Source organism: Petaurus breviceps, unplaced genomic scaffold (genome assembly GCF_028583685.1).
Source record: "Petaurus breviceps papuanus isolate PSGF00001 unplaced genomic scaffold, PetGlider_PUasm1.0 90515, whole genome shotgun sequence".
In the NCBI taxonomy this organism is placed as follows: Eukaryota; Metazoa; Chordata; class Mammalia; order Diprotodontia; family Petauridae; genus Petaurus; species Petaurus breviceps.
The window spans coordinates 893,127-915,845 of NW_027187269.1; the positions used below are offsets into that span (position 1 = coordinate 893,127).

The 22,719-nt window shown below is 34.7% G+C and overlaps 1 long non-coding RNA gene across 1 annotated transcript in view; it reads left to right on the plus strand.

Annotated features, from left to right (window-relative positions):
• Positions 1-22,719, plus strand: part of LOC138142052 (uncharacterized) — a 357,105-nt gene that overhangs the window by 16,568 nt on the left and 317,818 nt on the right. The window contains exon 2 of the long non-coding RNA XR_011163328.1: positions 10,057-10,103. This is a non-coding gene — a long non-coding RNA (uncharacterized lncRNA). The remainder of the gene's footprint in view (positions 1-10,056; positions 10,104-22,719) is intronic.

Genomic DNA, 22,719 nt, shown 5'->3' on the forward strand with positions numbered 1-22,719 from the left:
AATGTCTCACACTGGTCCAGAAGCTTCCTTTCAAAGATAAATGGCTGTTCAATTTGGAACTATGCTCAGAGGGCTATAAAACTGTGATACCCTTTGATCCAACAATACCACTACTTTGTCTATATCCCAAAGAGATTATAAAAAGAGAAAAGGATCCACATGTTGTAGCAGCAAGCACCCCAGCATCCCCAGGGTGGCTGCCAACACAGGTTCTTAGACCTGCCTTTCTAAAGGAAAGCAACTCAAAATGGGTTAACAATCTTGTTTTAATCAATAAAACATATCATTTGCCTAGTTCAGGGGAAAAAGGTTAGCACCCCAAACTTCAGAGTATACAGACAGAAACATTTCAAGCAGACAGGCCTCCAACTGTCCAACCATTACCTCCATACCAAATCACAGTTACTAGAGAGGGAAGCATCAACATCTGGGTTTTTCAAAGCCGGAGCACTTGACAACAGCTGCCCAGAGTCTCGTCTGGTCAAGTCACACAACACTTCTCAAAGTGAGCCCCAAAATAAAGTCTCACATCAGGGATTATATAGCCTTCTCTTGGGTAAGAGAATGTAACAACCCTCTTGACCCACTGCCCAATCACAAAGCACCAAGGTGTGGGCATTCCTGAAAAACAAGCCTCCTACCACAGGCTCCAGGTGCATTTAACCTAGGGGCAGGGAAGATTTTAAAAATTTGCTCATCAGAGCAGGAGGCGGCCAGGTAGTGGAGCAAGTAAGAGCACACCGACCCCAGAGTCGGGATAACCTGGGATCTAATCCAGGCTCAGACACTTAGCACCCATCCAGAAACACCTGGCTGTGTAACCTTGAGCAAGTTACTTAATCTCAATTGCTTAAAAAAAAATGATGATCAGAAGATTTCAGAAAAACCTGGAAAGACTTACATGAACTGATGCTGAGTGAAATGAGCAGAAGCAGAGGAACATTATACATAGTAACAGCAACAATGTGCTGTGATCAACTCTGATAGACTTAGCTCTTCTCAGCAATACAGTGATCTAAGACAATTCCAAAAGACTCCCGATGGAAAATGTTATTCACATCCAAAGAAAGAACCATGGAGTCTGAATGCAATGGAAGCATACTATTTTCCCTTTTTTTTCTCATGGTTTTTCCTTTTTATTCTTATTCTTCTTTCACAACATGACTAATGTGGAAATATGTTTAATGTGGTTGTACATGTACTACCTATATCAGTTTGCTTGCTGTCTTGAGGAGGGGGAGGGAAGGCAGGAAAGGAGAAAAATTTGGATCTCAAAATCTTATGAAAATGAATGTTGAAAACTATCTTTACATGTAATTGGAAAAAAAATAAAATACTATTAAATGCAAAAAAAAAAAAAAAAAGATAAATGGTTGTTGTAGGCAGGGAGGAAACAGAAATTCCTTTCCTTGATGCCACATTCCACTCCTCCAAACCCCTCCTAATAGTCCCTAGCCCCATTCCTGTGTTTTTTGCAGGTAAGTACTGCTTGTGATGTCTTTGATTCTGGAACAATGAGATTGCCCTGTTTTAGCTATTTAAAGCTCTTGAGGGTGGGGCTAATTTGTTTGCTTGGACAATCCAGTATGCTCCTCTTACCTCAATCAGAGAGGTATTTGAACCTAATAAAGGAATCTCTACTGTTAGTTTAACACCTCATTAACACCTTGTGATTACATTCTGCCCTTCTGTGACTACATCAATTAAGGTTTTGGGGGGAGCCCCTCTATTGCACAGAAAATATTTTTTACTCAACATGCTCACATGAGATTTGATTTCATTCTTAGTCAGATGTGATGGTTGAGGTGGGAGGGAGAAGATCAGGGACATGATTACATATATACAAAATCTTTTTGGTGTTTGTTTAAGTCTACTTAAGGTAATTGACCAGAAAATACTAGCCTATTAAAATGAAATAAAGTATTCCCTTTAAAAACTGAATGTGTTTATTTATGTTTCCACTCGGTGTGTGATACATAGTCTATTACTTTTGCAGAAGTTGTCAGTGCTGATGGATGATTGCAAAGGGCAGAAGTAAGACAATTACAGCAGTGTATTTATAAGACTGAGAGAGTGCCCCTGTTTGTGGACCATGCCCACCTCCTCTTTCCCTTAGCAAGGAAAAATAAAACTCTTTTACTGGCCCCCTATTGGATTGTTTTAGTTTGGGATTAGCAATTGAATTTCCTGAAAGTGTTTCTCCACCCTTCTGCCCCTAATGGAAATGACTGTCCATTCTCTAGAACAAACATTTATTGACCTTGATGAGGCCAATTAACATTTATTGGATATAGTTTAAAAGGTGAAAGATTCCATTTGCCCAGGAAAGGTTGTTAATCTAATTGAGAGGAAAAAAAAAATCCCATCTAAAAAGAAGAGTAGTGCACAGTGAAATTTTAAAATTATACTTTAAAATTTTGATTATATCTGTATAGAAATTATTTGAACAGCATTTGGCAGTGAATGCATTTTCCTATTTTTATTTAGTAATCTATATTTCTCAATGATCCTTAGCTTGTATGAATAGTGTAACTAATATTCAGCAGAGATGAGTAATAGATTTTTCAAAATGCAGACATTTCGAAGTTAGTTGCTAGTGTTTTGCTTCAGAGATGGCTTGATATTGGATGTTATGGTTGCCAAGGTGACTTGGATAAAAATCTCTTAGTATCCTTTCTAAATATATTATTCATAATTAAAATTATTCATAAAAATTAAATGATTACTCTGAGGTACCACACCACACCTATGAGATTAGCTAATATGACAAAAAAAGAAATGTTAGATGTTGTAAGCAATGTAGGAAAACTGAGTCACTAATTCATTGTTGATGGAGTTGTGAATTGATCCAACCATTATGGAGAGCAATTTGGAACTATGCTTTAAAACTGTGCATGCTCTTTGATCCAGCAATACCACTACTGGGTCTATATCCCAAAACCTTAAAAAAAAAGGGACAAGGACCTATTTGTACAAAAATATTTATAGCAGTTCATTTTGTGGTGGTTAAGAATTGGAAATAGAAGGAATGCCCATCAATTGGGGAATGACTAAACAAACTGTGGTATTTGATTGTAATGTAATATCATTTGCTATAAGAAATGATAGGCAAGATGATTTTAGAAAAACCTGGAAAGACTTACATGAACTGATGTATAGTGAAGTGAACAGAACCAAGAGAACTTTGTACACAGTAACAGCAATATTGTTTGATGAATTGTGAAGGACTTAGCTATTCTCAGCAATACAATACTCTAAGACAATCCCAAGTACTAATGATGAAGCATACTACCCACCCCCAGAGAAAGAACTGATGTTATTTGAATATAGGGCTGAAGTGTGCTATTTTCACTTTCTTTCATTTTTTCCTTTTGAGCTTTCTTGTACAAAAAGGCTAATAAAGAAATGTTTTATATAATTGCATATGTATAACCTATATCTGATTGTCACAGGGAGGGGGGAGGTTAGGGATGAAGAGAGGGATAGAATTTAGAACTCAAAACTTTAAATGTTAAAAAGAAAAAAGTAAATGATTGCATATTATGTTGAAATGTGCTTTGGGCCATAATATGACCTGGGTTGAAAGTCCAATCGTCTTTTGTCATGTTGTAGGTTGACTTTGAAAAACATCAGAGCTGTTACAACAGTATGGGATCATATGTAATGGAGAAAAGTTAGAGGCCTTTCCAATAAGATTAGAAGTGAAGCAAGGATTCCCATTATCACCACTACTACTTAACATAGTATTTGAAATACTAGCAATAAGGCAAGAAATAGAACTCTAGGCAATAACTATGGACAAAGAGGATACAAAACTTTTTTTTTCAGATTGTATGATCAGATACTTAGAGAACCATAAAGAGTCAACTAAAAATAAAATGAATTAATAACTTAATCAAAGTTGTAGGATATAAACTAAATCCATTTTAAAAATCAGCATTCCTACATATAGTCAACACAACCCATCAAGAACAGCTAAAAAGAGAAGTTTCATGAAAAATTGTTAAGAAAGACATAAAATATTTGGGAGTTTACCAAGATTAGCCCAGGGAATGTATGAATCTAGCTATGAAACACTTGTACAAAAATAAAGACAAACTTAAATAATTTGAGAAATATAATTGTTCATGGGTAGGTTGAATCAATATTTTAAAAATAACAGTACTGCCCAAATTAACTTATCTTTTTAGCACTCTACTGTCCAAATTCCAAAAAGAATATTATAGAGGTAGAAAAATAATAATGAAATTTAAATGGACAAAAAATGATTAAGAATCTCCAGGGGTAATGATGAAAGACTGTTAAGGAACGACATCCATCAGTGCTAGGTCTCAAACTATACTACAAAGCAGTAATCATTAAACTAATTTGTCACTTATGAAATAGGTTTATCAGTGGAACAGATTAGGTGCACAAAATACAGAATCAAACAATATTTGAAAAATCCAATGACTTTAGTTACTGGGATAGGACTCAAAAGATGACAAAAATTTCTGGGAAAACAGTTTATAAGTCTAGTGGAAATTAGATTTAGACCAACACTTCACAACATACAATAAGGTAAATTGTGAATTGATTTATTTCTTAGATTTAAAAGTACACATACAGAATCAAGGAAGAAATTACCTTTTGAATATATGGATAAAGGAATTGTTCATGACTAAACAAGTGACAGAAAATTACACAAGATAAAATGGAAGATTTTGATTATATAAGTTTAAAAGATTTTTCAAAACAAATCTAATGTAGTAAAAATTAGAAGAGAAACAGGTAATTGGGGAAATATATATATAAGGAGCTGACTCACATTTATAAGACTAAAAGCCATTCCTTAATACATAGTCAAAGGATATGAACTGGGAGTTGTCAAAGGAAGAACTTCAAGCTATCAACCATGATAAAATGTTCTAAATTTGTTAATAATTAGAGAAATACAAGTTAAAGCAACTTCGAGGTTCCCATCACACCTATCACACTGACAAGGATGACGAAAGAAGAAAGTGACAAATGTTTAATGAACTATGGGGAAGCACATACACTATAGTGGCTGCTAGGTGGCGCCATAGTACACAGAGAGCTGGGCCTGGAGTTATGAAGCCCTGAGTTCAAATTTGACCTCAGATTATTCACTAGTTTATATGATCCTGGGCAAGTGATTTAACCTCTGTTTACCTCAGTTTCCTCATCTGTAAAATGGAGATAATAATCATACCTAGCTTGCAGAAGGCTGTTGTGAGGATCTAATGAGACAATATTCATACAAAGGACCTGGTACAGGGGTGGGGAACCTGAGACCTCAAGGCCACATGGACCTCTAGGTCCTCAAGTTCTGGCTTTTGACTGAATCCAACTTCACAGAACAAATCCTCTTAATAAAAGGACTTTTTCTGCAAAACCAGGTCCTAGCATATTGTAGATGTTGGATATATAGATAAATGTTAACTGTCATTATTGATTATTATCACACAGTTGGTGGAAATGTGAATTGGTCCAGCCATTCTGAAAAGTAAACTGGAAATATGCCCAGAAAGTTACCAAACTGTACACACTCTTTTGTGCAGCTAATTTACCATTTACTGAGTCTGTACCCCCAAAGAAATTAAAGAAAGAAGAAAAGGATCTATATAAGCAAAAATATTTAAAGCAAAGTTTTTTTGTGGGAGCCCCAAATTGGAAAGTAAGGGGTAAAAAATTGGGTAAAAAAACCAAAGTGTTTCATTTTTTAATTTATAGCATTCTATCTATCTATCTATCTATCTATCTATCTATCTATCTATCTATCTATCTATCTATCTATCTGTCTGTCTATGTGTGTGTGTGTACATATATAAATATATAATTTTATTTATAGCAAAACATTTATAGCAACCTTCTTTACGGTAGCAAAGAACTGGAAATTTAGAAGATGCCTATCAATTGGGGAATGGGCGGATAAGTTGTGGTCTGTGCTTGTAATGGAATACTACTGTGCTGTAAGAAATGATGAGCACCTTGATTTTAGGAAAACATGGAAAGACTTTGTAGGAAATAATGAAGAGTGAAATAAGTAGGACCAAGAGAATGTTGTGTACAGTAACAGCAATATTGTTTTAAAGAATAACTGTGTAAAATAGATAAACCATTAGTTAATTTTGTTAAGAAGAAAAAGGAAAATGCAATTACTGTTATCAAAAATGAAAAAATGAATTTACAATAAATGGTGATGAAATAATGGAAACCTATTTTGCCCAACTATATTCCAATAAAACGGACAACTTAAATGACAGTGAATATTTACAAAAATATTAAATACTCAAATTGAAAGGACAAGAAATAGATAATTTAAACAACCAAATCACAGAGGAAAATACTGAATAAATCATAAATAAAGTTCCAAAAAAAATTCTAGGACCAAATGGATTCACAATTGAATTCTATCAAACATTCAAAGAATAATCAATTCCAATATTATGTAAACTGATTGCAAAAATAGCAAAATAACAAATCCTGCCAAATTCCTTCTGTGACATAGATATGATCATAAAACCTGGACAGTCAAAACTTAAAAAAAGAAAACTATAGGCCAACATCCCTAATGAACATTACGTAAACATTTAAAATAAAATATTAGCAAGGAGACTAGAGAAACATATCACAAAGTTATATATATGTATAATATATATATATGACAAGTTGTATTTATACTGAGTACAGAGTTAAGATGAGGAAAACTATAAACTTAATTAACTATATTACAAATACATAAATTTACATACAAACATATAACAAAACTAATGAAGATTATGTAATTATATTGATAGGAGACTACAGTAACATATCACAAAGATTATACATTAGGGCAAATTGTATTGATGCCAAAAGTAGAGGGTTGGTTTAATACAAGGAAAACTCTATGCTTAATTAATTATGTTAATAACAAAACCAAAAAAGATCTTGTGAGTGTTATGCAGAAGAAACTTTTCAACAAAATACAACATTCATTTCTGTTAAGAGTCCTGGAAAGCATAGGAGTAAATGGACATTTCCTTAAAATGATAAAAAGTATTTATCTAAATCCAAGAGCTAGCAATTATATCTAATGAAGATAAATCATAATCCTTTCCAATAAAATTAGGGGTGAAACAAAGAAATTCATTGTGTTCAATTAAATATCAATAAAATAAAATAAAGTTAATAAAATGAAATAAAAATAGAATTAGATTAATGCAATTAAATATACATGCATTTTTGTATTTTTCAAATATATGTAGGTGCTGTTATTATTAATAAAAAACAAGCTCATTTATCAATACATCAATTAACAATCATGTATTAAACATCTGTTATGTGACAAGCACACACGCTATATGTTGGAGACATGAATATAGAAGTGAAAGAGCTACTATCCCCACAGAACTTATATTCTTGTAAAGAGAAACAAAACATATAAGGGGGTGAGTGGTGATGAGGGAAGTTTTAGACTTCGCATTCACGGGGGTTGCGGGTTATGTTACAGTTTATTATATTAAGTTTATTGTTAGTAAGTAGCTGGATGGACCTGTGGTTAGGAAGACCTGAGTTTAAATGTGGCTTCAGACACATACTAACTGTGTAACCCCGGGCAAGTCATTTAACCTCAGTTTACTTTAAATTCACTGGAGAAGGAAATGGCAAGCCAGTCTAGTAATATGAACAGTATGGTCCCCTAAGTCCCAAAGAGTCAGACACAACTGAACAACAAAAACAACTACTACAAGAGATTTATTACTAAAGTTATATAAAGGTTTATTATAACTAGGAGGGTTATTTTAGATTGTCATGCCATGTCTAGTAGTAATTGTAGTATTTAGATTATTGTTTCCAGATAAAAGGTAGTTTGGTTAAGCAGCAATGCTCAAAATAGCTTCAAAAGTCTCCCTTTCCCCTTCTCTTAAGCTATAGAGAGTAGTAAAGGACAACCCAAGTGCCTGTGAAAGGTATTCCCTTTTCTCAGGACATAGATATTTTTAGAGGGAAATAAGCCCAGAAAACTGTGGCAGAAGATTCTGCTTTCCTCTAACCAGATTCCAATAGCTGTAGAAACTATCTGGCTTCAGACAGCTCTGTCAGATGACTTAGTCTTTCTTTTGTTATTGTTGTCATATTGTGTTTTTATTTATTTTGTTAAACCTTTCCCAATTATAATTTTTATTTTTAAATTTTTATATTCTAATTTTTCCAATTACATGGGAAAAGAATTTTTAACATTTAAAAAAAAATTGAGTTCCAAATTCTCTCCATCCTTCTTTCTCCTCCTACCTCAAAGAGAAGGCAAGCAATTTGATATAAATTATACATGTGTAGTGATGCAAAATACATTTCCATATTATCCATGCGGTGAAAGAAAACACAGAATAAAAAAAAACAAGAAAAATAAAGAAAGTAAAAAATGTGCTTTAGATCTGCATTCAGACTGTCAATTATTTTTCTGGAGATGGGTAGCGTTTTTCATCATAAGTTCTTTGGAATTGTCTTAGATCATTATCTTACTGAGAATAACTAAGTCATTCACAATTGATCACCATACAACATTACTATTGCTGTTTGCAGTGTTCTGGTTCTGCTTGCTTCACTTTGTGTCAGTTCATATAAGTCCTTTCAGGTTTTTCTGAAAACATCCTGCTCATCATTTCTTATAGCACAATAGTATTTCATCAAAATTGTATACCACAACTTGTCTAATCATTCCCCTCTTGATGAGTATCCCCTAAATTCCCAATTCTTTGCCACCACAAAAAAAGAGTTGCTATAAATATTCATATATACATATGTCCTTTTCCTTTTTAAAAGATCTCTTTGCAATATAGACCTAGTGGGGGTATTGATGTAGTTTTATAGCCCTTTGGGCATAGTTCCAAGTTGCTCTCCAGAATGGTTGAATCAGTTTCCCACATCCCTTCCAACATTTATCATTTTCCTTTTTTTTTTTGTCATATTAGCCAGTCTGAAAGGAGTGAGGTGGTACCTCAGAGTTGTTTTAATTTGCATTTCTCTAACCACTATTAATTTAGAACATTTTTCCATATGATTGTAGATAGGCTTGATTTTTTTTTTTGTCTGAAAACTGCCTGTTCATATCCTTCAACCATTTATCAGTTGGGGAATGATATATTCTTAGAGTTGAATCATTTTTCTATACATTTGAGAAATGAGGCCTTCATCAGAGAAACTGGCCACAAAATCCCTGCCCACCTCCCCCCGCCCCAATGTTCTACTTTCCTTTTAATCTTGGCTACTTTTGATTTGTCTATGCAAAATCTTTTTAATTTAACATTATAAAAATTATCAATTTTACAACTAATAATGTTCTATGTGTCTTGTTTGGTTATAAATTCTTCCTATCCATCCCTAACTGGCTCATGATATCACCCTTTATATATAAATTATGTACCCATTTTGACATTATCTTGGTATACAGTATGAGATGTTGGTTTATATCTAGTTTCTGTCATACTGCTTTCCAGTTTTCCCTGCAGTTTTTGTCAAATATTGAGATTTTGTCCCAAAAGCTTGGATCTTTGAGTTTATCAAAAACTTGATTACTATGGACACAATACTGAGTATTATGTACCTAATATATTCCACTGTTCCAATACTCTATTTCTTAACCAGGATTATACCATTTTGATAATTACTGCTTAATAATATAATTTGATATCTGGTACTGCTAGGCCACATTCCTTTTTTAAAAATTTATTTCCTTGATATTCTTGACCTTTAATTCTTCCAGATGAATTTTGTTATTATTTTTTCTAGTTCTATAAAATAATTTTTGGGTAGTTTGATTAGTATGGCACTGAATAAGTAAATTAATTGAGGTATAATTGTCATCTTTATTACACTGATTCAGTCTACTCATGAAAAATTAAGATTTTTCCAATTGTTTAGATCTGACTTGACTTGTATGAAAAATATTTTGTAATTATGTTCATTATGTTTCCTCATTGCTTATTCTCATTTCTTGCTATAGCTAGCATTTCTAGCATAATATTGAATAATAATGGTGCTAATGGGCATCCTTGCTTATCCCCATTACAGGTTATGCTTGCTGAAGGTTTTAGATGAATGTTACTTGTCATATTAAGGTAAGCTCCATTTATTCTCTTTCTCTCTAGTGTTTTTGATAGGAATGGCTACTGTATTTTGTCAAAGGCTTTTTCTGTTTCTATTGAGATAATCATATGATTTCTGTTGGTTTTGTTATTGATGTGGTGAATGATGCTGATAGATTTCCTACTATTGAACCAGACCTGCATTCCTGAAATAAATCCTACCTGGTCATAGTGTATGATCCTTGGGCATATTGCTGTAATCTCTTTTTCCGGTGTTTTATTTAAAATTGTTGCATGAATATTCATTAGAGAAATTGGTCTATAGTTTCTTTTATTCTGTTTTTGCTCTTCTTGGTTTAGGTATCAATATTATATTTGTGTTTTAAAAGAAATTGAGTAGGACTTCTTTGCTTATTTTTCCAAATAGTTTATATAATATTAGAATCAATTTTTAAAAAAAATATTTGGTAGAATTCACTTGTGAACCCATTTCTTCCTGGGAATTTTTCCTTGGAGAATTCATTGATGGCTTGGTCAATTTCTTTTTCTAAGTAAGACTGGATTATTTAAGTATTCTATTTCCTCTCTTCTTAATTTTGGCAATTTATATTTTTGTAAATATTCATCCAGTTCATTTAGATTGTCCAAAATGAATTTTAAAGAGTGTCAAGGAAATCAAGAGATAAGGGACCAGAGTTTTCGGGAAGACAGTCCGTGAAAAGAAATAGAGGACAATTTTGATTACATAAAATATAAAAGTTTTTGTAAAAACAATTCAATGCAACTAAGATGAAAAGTAAAGCAATCAACTGGTCAAAATCTTTGCAGTTAATTTCTCTGAAAAAGGTCTCATTTGCAAGACATAGTAGGAACTGATTTCAATTTTATAATAATAATTGTCATTCCACAATTGATAAATGATCAAAGGCTATGAATGGGGTAGTTCTTGTCTGAAAAAAAGAGTTTTAAACCAATGAGAGAAATTCAAATTAAAGGAATCCTGAATCTCTACCTCATACTTATCAGACTAGCAAACATGACCAAAAAAGGGAAATGGTAAATGCTGAAGGGGAAAAAGATGTACTGTTATTGAATCTATAAATTATTATAGCCATTCTGGAAAACAATTTGGAACTATGCTCCAAAATTTACTAAACTGTCAGCAATGCTGCAGTAGAACTATGCCCCCAAAAGATATCAAAGAAAGAGGAAAAAGAGCCATGTGTACAAAAATATTTATAGCAGTTATTTTTATTATGGTAAGGAACTGGAAATCAAAGGGGGTACCCATCAAATGAAGAATGACTGGACAAATTAAAGATGTATGAATGTGATGAAATTCTGTTGTGTTCTAAAAATTAAAGAGAGACAATTTCAGAGACATCTGACAAGATTTATATGAACTGATGCAGAGTGAAGTGAGCAGAACCAAGAAAACAATTAATATAACAGTTAAATTGTAAAAATGAACAGCTCTTAAAGACTTAAGAACTCTGACCAACGAAATGAACAACCATGATTCCATAGCACCAGTGGGTTACCCACTCCTGACAGATTCAATGTGCAGAATGAGATATGTAATAAATGTATGAACTTCTTCTGCTTGACTATGTATATTTGTCACAAAGATTTAGTTTTTCTTCCTTTTTATTTTAAAAATCAAATAAGAAGGTGTGGCTAGGTGGTGAAGTGAGTAAAGTGCTGGCTCTGGAGTCAGGAGGACCTGAGTTTGGATCTGGCCTCAGACCTTAACACAAAAAAACTATCTGTGTAACCTTGGGCAAGTTACTTAACCCCAATTACCCTCCAAAAGGCAAAAAAAAAAATCAATAAGGAGGAAAAATTGGAAAAAGAAATAAGAGAAATGTAAGAAAATTATAGAAAGAATTAACAGCTTGGTAAAGGAGGCACAAAAGAATGCTGAAGAAAATAAAACCTTAAAAAAAAAAGAATGGGAAAATGGTAAAAGAGGCACAAAATAACTCTTTATTTTGTTTTTTTTTTAGAGGGGGAAGGTAGGGCAATTGGGATTAGGTGACTTGCCCAAGGTCACATGGCTAGTTTTTTTGTGTTTAGTGTCTGAGGTTGGATTTGAACTAAGGTCTTCCTGACTCCAGGGCTGGTGCTCTATTCACTGTGCCACCTAGCTGCCCCCAAAATAACTCTTTATAAAGCAAAATTAACCAAATGGAAAAAGAGGTACAAAAACTCATTGAAGATTCCTTAAAAGTTAAAATGGGCAAGTAGAAGCTAATGACTCCATGAGAAATCAAGAAACAATAAAACAAAGGAAAAATAAGGAAAAAAAGAATAAAATATAAAATATATCATAAAAATTTTATCTAGAGATTATACAAAGGAATGATAATTTAACAATTGTTGAGCTATCTGAAAAACAGGATCAAAAAAAGAGCCTAAGATATTATATTTGAAGAAATTATAAAAGAAAACTGCCTAGATATCTTAGAAACAGAGGAAAAAATAGAAATGGGGGGTAGCAGGCAACCCTTGAACTAAACATTCCTCTCATCTGAACTGGTTAAATAAATAAGGGTATACACATATATGTATACACACATATGCACACACATACTCAGTTGAGTGCAGAAATCTACTTTACCTTTAAAAGAGAAGTAGGAAGGTAAAGAGATAAGAGAAAGGGGAGAGGGGTGTGGTAAGAGACAAGGCAGATTAAGAGAGGTGATAGTCAGAAGCAAAACGGATTCCTGGGGAGGGGAAGGGGAGAAAAGAGAAAAAGAAGGATAAACAAAAGAAAACAGGATGGAGGGAAAGATGCAATAATTATAATTGTGAATTGAATTAACTTTCTTATAAATCAGAAGAGGATAGCAGAATGTATTAGAAACCAAAATCCAGCAATATGTTGTTTACTAGAAAACACACTTGCAACTGAAACACACATAGAATTAAAATAAAGGGCTAAAGCAGAATCTATTATGCTTCAGCTGAAGTAAAAAAGGCAGAGGTAGCAATCATGATTTCAGACAAAGAAAAAATAGGGCTGACTTAAAGAGGTAATTAGGGAAACTACATTTTGCTCAAATTTACCATAGACAACGAAGGAATATGCACACTATATATATATATACACACACCAAATGGCACAGCATCCAAATTCTTTTTTTTTTTTGGTCTTTATTAATTTTTTTTGTTTACTTTTAGTTTATAAGATTCAGTTCCATAATCCCTCGAGTTTCAAATTTTCTCCCCCCCCCTTGCCCCCGCATGGCGGCATGCAATCAAGTATAGGATCTGCAAATACTTCCACATTAGACATTAGGTTATAAAGAAGAATTGTAACAGATGTAATGAACAATGGGAAAGAGGAAACAAAACCAAACAAGAAAAAGAAAGGGAGTTGGTAATTTGCTTCAATTTGCATTCAAACTCTGTTCTTTCTAGTTCTTTCTCTGAATGTAAACATCTCTCTCCATCATGAGTCTTTTGGAGTTGTCTTATAACCCTGCATTGCTGAGAAAGCATCCAAATTCTTAAAGAAAAAATTAAATGTATTACAGGAGGAAATTTGTTGTTGTTTAATTGTTTTTCAGTCATGTCTGACTCTGTAACCTCATTTGGTTTGTTTATTTGCTTTGGCAAGGATACTGGAGTTGTCTGCTATTTCCTTTTCCAGCTCATTTTACAGATAAGGAACTGGCTAAGTAACTTGCCCAGTATCACAAAACTGGTAAATGTCTGAAGTCAGATTTGAATTCCTAACTCTGGGTTGACGCTCTATCCACTGTGCTGCCCCAGCGGGAGGGAATAGACAGTAAAATTATGCAACTGGGAGATTGCAACTTTCCCCTCTGAAAGTGGGATAATTCTAACCATTAAAAAAGAAGTTAAAGAGATGAATAGAATTTCTAAAAAGTTAGTTATGATAGACTTCTAGAGAAAATTGGGAATAGAAAGGACTATAGCTTCAAAAATTGACTATGGGATTAGGCCATAACTATTCATTAGGACATAAAAATCTTACAAATAAGTGCACAAAAACAGAAATATTAAGTGCACTCTTTTGGAATTATAGTGCAATGGAAGTTACAAAAGGACCTTGGAAGTGCAGACAAAAAGTACATTGGAAACTAAATAATTTAATTCTAAAGAATGAGTGGGTCAAAAAACAAATCATAGAAACAAAAACTTTTATTAAAGATAATGACAACAATGAAATACACTAAGATTTGTGGGATGCAGCCAAAGCAGTACTTAGTGGAAAATCTATATCCCTAAATATGTATATCAATAAACAAGAGAAAAAACAGATCAATGACTAAAAAAACTAGAAAAAGAAAAAATTAAAAAGACAAGAAAAGATGTATACAGTAAAAGATCTATCTATCTATCTATCTATCTATCTATCTATCTATCTATCTATCTATCTATCTATCTATCTATCTACATATTGCTTTTTGGAGGGCACTTGGGTTAAGTAACTTGCCCAAAGTTACACGGCAAAGTTTTTTGTGTGGGTGTTAAGTGTCTGAGGCCAGAACTGAACTTGGGTCCTCCTGAGTCTGGGGCCAGCGCTTTACTCACTGCGCCACCTAGCCACCCCAGCAATATTTTTTTAAGAACAACTTTGAGTAAGTCACTTTGACTATTATAAATACTCAAATTAACTCCAGAAGACCTATGAAGGAAGATGCTATCTGCATGCAGAGGAAGAACTGATAAAGAGAAGTATGTGTGTGGTATATTTTCTCTCTCTCTCTCTCTCTCTCTCTCTCTGACACACACACACACACACACACACACATTTGTGTCTAATGGTAGCCATTTATAGGGCAGGGGTGGGGAAATGAAAGTTACCTGAAAACTTTATTATATATTTAAAAGGAAAAGCAAGTTATATAAAATAAATCTGTAGTTTCATGTGTAATCCTCTCCCCCACCCTGGCCCCCAATCCCACTTTGTTCTGGAAATGCTTGCTTTATTTCTTAAGTTCAGAATAAAAAATAAAAATAAAAAAAGTGCTTATTTCCTGTCTAATAGATGATATTCATTAACATAATGGTATAGATTGTGCATAGGTAGAGTAGTTTTGAAAAACTGTTAACATTTTCAGTTATAGTCTCCATAAAACTCATTCTAGACTAAATTCTTGTTTCATGTTTCATGGAGGTTCATTTGGCTAATCAGTTGCATTAATATTTGCTCCTTACCCTCTTACCCATGTCCTCTCCCTTGTATTGTTATAGGGAGAAAGACCATATTTGAAGGCTGGTGAATTCTCCTGTTCATCATCTTTCTCTGTATCTCTCCCTTGAGTTCTCTTCTTTGTCATAATTATATAATTTTACAGCCTTAATTCAGATCTTAAACTCCCATCACCCAGCTAGCAAATAGGTTACAGTCGCCTTCTTAAAAATACATCGTTGGGGGATCCATTTTAAACACAGCTATTTCAAGGTTGCTAAGAACTATTCTTTACAAATTATATTAAGAAACAGTTAAAAGACATTGGTATATTTCACTTCATCTGTTGAAATATTCTCATAAATTTTCACAGGGAAATACCTTGATAGTGCTAGAAAAACAATATTAGTTAGAGTTCTCAATTAGTTCTAAATTCACATTCAATTCATGCCTTCTATTCATTGGACTTGAGCATTCAATCTTGAAGGGAGGACTATAGACAATGTCAAAGAGTGGAGAATCAACATTCTTTTTGGCTTTTGTGATTCAATATGTGATTCTTCCTAATTATGTTTTACTTGGATTAATGTAAAAATGAGTATTTATTGACAGAGCACTTCCTACTTGGCATGATAGCATACAGCCCTGTTCAGGAATTGTTGAATAGGGAGGACAGGAAGCCTCAGATTCAAAATTCAAATATGAGCATCGGTAAAAGCATATAACACGGATCACTTCCATATGTATAATCACAAACGGTCTGTGTTTTCAGTGAGACCACAGCTCTGTTATAGATAGGTTGCCATTCTAATTTAAGAAATTTCAATTGCTCCACCCATGCACTTGATCATTTTTCTTCTGTGATACCTTTGGCAAAACTTTATCACATCAGTATTTGTTTTCCCTTAGGTACAAGTACTTTAGCATTGATTGTAGCACAAAATATTGATTACATCAATATTTTTCACTCGTGATTTTTATTCCAAGATCTCAGCATGCATTAGGGACTTAAGTTCCTGGAGACTCAGTATCCCTTGGGCAGAGGGCATGTAGGAAGTGGTCAGGTGGGAGAGGGCAGGCAGAATTACCCTCATTTAACAAGTGAAGCAGTTGTCTCTCATAAGTGTCTTACTTTAATTTAGGGACTTATCCATAAATAGAATTCTAGTTTACTAAGATTTATGCTTCCTCTTCTCTGCCCACCCCGATCCTCCAATGAACTGTGGACAAATTTCCATTCTTTGTATCTTATTTAAGATAAAGCTTGGGTTTCTTAGAGGACCCTCCCAGACACAGAAACTTCTTGCTTTTGCCCTTCCTCCCACTTCAACAAATAAATCAGAGAGTGGAAATTATTTTGCTGCATGTTATTAGACAAAATTAGATTAATTAATCCCATCTGACCTCTGTACTAGGAAGACAGAAAAATAAGATCTAGTTCCCTAGTACCATTTCAAAAATGTCAGCCATAGCCTTTTGATAAATATTTATAATCATATAGGCTGTATATAAACAGTACAGGCAGTGTTTTCATGTTTAAGTACACAAAGATACACTGTTAATAGACATTCAAAGCAGCAGCCTTGAAAGGTCCCTTATGATATACACATATATGATAAATGTTTATTAAGAATTTTATGCAAAACGTAGCTATATCTGAATGGGCTCATTGATGGAGTATCAGATCAGCCAGTCTTGGGTCTCATATAGTCAGGAATAATAATAATGTACATAACAGGAATAACTTGTGCTGGCTAGCTTGAGTGATGTAGTGCCTTCTATTTAGCATCTCACGGGTTTATGATTCTATGTATCATTTCTGATTATTTCTGATTTGCTATAGAAACATTGCCTTAAATACCCTGGGCTGCTTAAGTACTCAGTCTCCTTTGCTGGACCTTCAGTCCCTCAGGGCTCTGTCTAAGGCCCTCTTCTCTTCTCCCTCTGTATTATTTCATTTGGTAATCTTATCATTTTCCATGGATTGAATTATTATCTTTGTGCTGATGGTTCTCAGATCTACTTATAAATCAATCAATCAATAAACATTTATTAAGTGCCTACTATGTGCTAGGTACTAAGCACTGAGGATGCAAAAAGAGGCAAAAGACAGTCCCTGCCCTCAAGTTGCTTACACTGTAATGGGGGAGACAACAAATACATACAAGTCAAGTATGTACATACAATGGGGTAGCAAGCAAACGTATACAAAGGAAACAACATAAATTAAGCATACTTATAAGCATACTATGTAAACTATACTAAACACATTTATCCAGCCTTAACCTTGTTTTGACCTCCAGACATCTCCAACTGCCTATTAGACAACTGGATGTCCTGTAAACACTTTGAACTCAACATGTCTAAACTCTGCCCCTCCCACCCCCCTTCTGAACTTTTCTATTACTGTCAAGGGCACCACCATCCTCCCAGTCACTCAGACTTGCAAATTAGTGTCACCCTTGATGCTTCTCTCTCATCCCCTCCCTCCCATATCCAATCTATCGTTAGATTTTATATTCATAATGTATTTCATATATACCCCCTTCTCTCCTCTAACATTGAACTTGGTGAAGGCTCTTATCTATCCATGTCTGAATTATTGCAGTAGCCTGCTGGTTGTTCTGGATCCAGTCCATCCTCGTCTCAGATGTCAAATTAATCTTTCTAAAGTGCAAATCTGACTGTGTTACCCCCGTTCAGCAAATTTGAGTGGCTCCCTCTTGCCTCAAATATAAAATCTTTTGTTTGGTATTCAAAGCCCTTCACAACCTGACCCCCTCCCCCATTTAATCTTTCTATATCCTGCCCCTTGTGCGCTCCACATCTGAACACATTAGTCTCCCAGAGGTTCCTCACCGGAGACACCCCATTTCTCAATTCCAACCATTTTCACTGGCTGTTTCTCATTCCTGGAATACTTTTCCTCCTCAACTCTGCCCCCAGTTCTCACAACTTTCTTCAAGTCCTAGCTGAAATCCTACCTTTTACAAGAAGTCTTTCCTGCTCCCCTTGCCTTCCCTCTGTTGATTATCTCCACTTAATCCTGCATGTTGTACACAGTTGTTCTCATGTTGTCTCCCTAGTTAGACTGGAAGCTCCTTGAGAGCAATATTTAGCACAGTGCTTTGTACTTAGAAAGTGCTTAATGCAGGTTTATTGACAGGCTGACTTCATGTCTGATCTATTCTATCAGTCACCAGGCACTATCATAAGGCATTTTTAATGTGGCATTTTTAATTTGAGATTGCTTTCAGAAGTAGAGGTTAAAATATCCTTCCTAGATTAATTCCTCCCATTCTCCTCCCTTTCTTGGAATATGCTACCTGAGATTTTCCCCTTTTATTCATTTACTTCATTTATTCATTTTCTTCCATGTTTCTCAAGTACAGTATGAAATCCTCCATCATGCCCTATTGACTCGGGCTTTCTCTTATCACTTGCCTATTCCAGCGACTTTATTATAACAATATCCCAGCTTTGCATGACACTGTGGTTTTCAAGGAACTGATACTTGTGCTAAATTTTGAGTCTTGTAATAGGAAGGCAGGTACTCAGAATTCCATTTGATAGACTGGAAGGAAAAAAGTCTAGAGAGGCTGAAGGCTCATGCAAACTTACTGAGCTAGCTAGGAACAGAGGACTCTCTCCGTCAAACCAAACTGCCTTCCTATTATTATTACTGTTGCAAATTCAGTGGGAAATGTTGGGTACCATCACTAGGAATGTCAATACTATTTTCCAATGTGACTTGACTGTAAACTCTGAGATATGAGGTTATATTACCTGTTCAGTAACTGCTAGCCCATGATGGGGCAGCTGGGTAGTGTAATGGATAGAGCTCTGGGCCTGGAGTCAGGAAGACCTGAGTTCAAATCTGGTCTTATACATTTATTAGCTGTGGGACCTTGGACAAATCATTTAACCCTGTTTGCCTCAGTTTCCTCATCTGTAAAATGAGTTGGAAAAGGAAATGGCAAACCATTTTAATATCTTTGCTAAGAAAACCCCAAATGGGGTCAGAGTTGGACATGATGAAAAACAACATGAACAACAACCCATGATTGGCAGAGGGATGGGTTAATCTTAGTATCTCACTGTGATCAATCACATAGACTTTCAGTTACAAGTTAGCTTTTTTCAGATATTACATTGAACTGACACTCAGGGTTAGCACAAAAGCACAAGGAATTAAGAAGAGAACTCTCATTCTTCATGAGTTACATAGGTACCTTTATAAAGACAAGTCTGTGTCTACAAGGGGTGGCCAGTTTAGCTATTTTGACTGAACTGAACAAGTAACTAAGTAAAACAATTGGTTTCACTGACTGCTTCCCTCAATTTACCAGTTTCACTGGTAATTTACTATATGGTTCTAGTATATACATATACATATATACATATACATATATATATATATATATAATTTACCAATGATTCTAGTCATTAAATAGAGAAAGTACCAAAAAAGATGTTGAAAAAGAAGAGTAAATAAACTTTGGACAAGTGCATCATGTGTCCCCTAGGCTCTTCTTCCACCATTGCTGCCATGGAAATGAGCAAGGGCACAGAGATTTAGGGCCTGAAAGAACTAAAGCTTTGGGCAAATAAGAACTCAGTGTTACCTAACAGATAATACTAAAATTTTTTTTGATGCTTGTTGTCTATTTTTTAGTTTCTGATATTAATGTAGAAAAAGGAAGGTAAACATTTGGTAGATTGGGAAAATAGATGGCTGACTTCAAAGGTGTGGTGGGTGATTGTTTTACATAGAACTATACTGAAAAAAATATGGTATATTTTTTGCTTCTGCTTGCCACTTTACCGGTCCCTTTGCTGAACTCTGTCTATAGTAAGACTGTTTAGCATATGACCTGCTTGGTTACCATCATTACTTGGTGCCTATTCCAAGGTTAGACACTGCTTGGTTCACTTATCAGTCAGGATGGTTGAAAAGATAAAATAAAAATCAGCTTTATTTATTATGCTAAGAGTAGTTGACATTAAGATCAATAAGTCCAGACAGAAGCTATTAACATTTTAATGGGTTACTCAGTAATATTCCAAAGATGTGTCAGCAAGTCATGTCCTCTTTAATTAAGGACAAACTTTGGAGACTACTGTAAATATATATAAGAAAGGTTGAAAATGAGAAACTAACACCCATAAATTCCAGGGGAAAAAAAACACCAATAAAGATTCATATATAAAGAAACTCAGAAAGTAACTGTCCCCGTGACTATGAGATTTATTGTAAATTACTTTCGAAAATGCTCTGTTTCCACTGAATTATAAATAAAAAATATCCCTTTCTGGTTATGTGTCAGGGGTGCAGGGGAGATTGTCCCTGACTTTTAGAAGCTTCTTATGCTTTGGGATTTTGATTATATTATAATAATGGGAGAGTAGGCAGATAACTGTGAGGTGAGTAATTTAGCACCCCCCATGAGATACTCTACTAACTTACTTTCCAAATGGTGAGTTGGGTCCCAAAGTAGCTGCTAGCTAAGGTTATAGGTACCAAGTGGCTTCACCTCCTCAAAACATAGCTCAAAGCCCCCTGTTGATATACAATCATCCAGTAGAACAATCAGCAACAAATAACTTGCCAGACACAGAGTATGATGGTAGTGAAGCACTCATACAGGAAACATGTGCCAAAGCAACTTACTATTCTACTGCTGCAGAGCCTGAAGTAGCTCCTCTCCTACCAGATTCCTGCCAAAGATCCCTTTGCATGAAGGATGTCTGTGGAAGGTGGCATTTAAGCTAGGTATTTAAGGAAGCCAGGGACTCTAAGAGGTTCAGATGAAGAGGAAGTGCAGCTTGAGCAAGGGCCTGGAGATAGTAGATAGCATTGTGTGTGTGGAGAAAAGCAGGTAGATCAGGATGGCTCGATTGTAGAAAGTGTGGAGAATATAATAAAGAGAAGACTGGAAAGATTAGGAGGGGTCATGTTAGGAGGAGCTTTAAATACAAAATAGATGAGTTTATATTTGAATCTAGAGGTAATAAGGAGCTGTTGGAGTATATTGAATACATACCCCTATGATGGAAATGTTTTGCATGATTTCACATGTATGATTGATATCACATTGTTTGTCTTCTCAAAGGGTGGAAAGGAGAGAAAGAATTTGTAACTCAAAATTTTAAAAAATAAATGTTAAAAATTTTTAAATTTATATTGAGGAACATTTAATGAAATAAATCTATATTTGAAAAAGAATAGGGGTGTGTGCATGCATGCATGCATGCGTGTGTGTGTGTGTGTGTGTGTGTGTGTGTGTGGTGGTGGTGGTGGTGGTGGTGGATGTAGGTGATATGGCTAGAAAAATCACTTTGGCAACTGGGTGGAGGATGAATTGGTTTGGGGAGAGACCTGATCTGGGTTAACCAACTAGTTAACCAATCAATGCCAGGTGAAAGATTATAAGGATCTGAGCTCAGGTTATAGCTATGTGAATGGAGAGATGAGAACCAAAGTGAGAGACATTATGGTGGAAGAAACAACAAAATTTAGCAATGGATTGGATTTAAGAGGAGAGACTAATGCTGGAAGAATAGAACTGGAAGTCATTGGCAGAGAGATGACACTTGGACCCATAGGAGCTGATGAGATTACTAAATGAGAAAATGTGAAGGGAAAAGAGAAGAGAGCCCAGAACAAACCTTGAGGAACACCTGCAATTAGTGGGAATTGCATGAATGAAGATATGACAATGGAGATGAAGTAGTTAGGAGAACCAAGAGAGAACAATGTCAGGAAAACTCAGGTGAAGACCATGATCACCTATGTCAAATGTTGTTGATACTTGGTCATTCCAAGATATGATTCATGAAGTACTATGAGTGACAATAAATACCATCAAATTAGAGTGGGAAATAAGATTAATATTTATGTTTTAGTAATAAGTATTTTAAAAATTAACCCAAGCATCTTTCTTTCATCAGTTAAAAAAAAGTTCACAATACATCACTACATAGTCTGACAAAACAAAGTCTTCAGTTTGTTAGGTGTTGCAGGGGATAGAGTGCTGGCCCTGGAGTCAGGAAGATCAAATCCAGGAGTTCAAATCCAGCCTCAGACATTTACTAGCTGTGTGACCCTGGGCAAGTCACTTGACCTATTTGCCTGAGTTTCCTCAAATGAAAAAATGGGGGAAATAATAGGGTTGCTATGAATACCAAATGAGACAATATTTGCAAAAAAAAAGCACCTTCAAGAATCAGCAAGGGAAACGAGACAATTCTATTTAAGAATCCTAATTAATTTAGGAGAAAAAATGAATTGTTGAGCTGACAATTTTTTCATTTGATTTTTTTGTTATTTCTTCAAATTCAAGGGTTTAATTTCTTTAGTTCTTTCAAATACTCTTCAGTAAAAGGGCTTTTAACAAAAGGAATAGTACCAATAATTCTATTTTCCTGTTCCTCTTCATTGTCCTCTTTCAAATGATTTCATTCCCTCCTTTTCTGTCCTATATC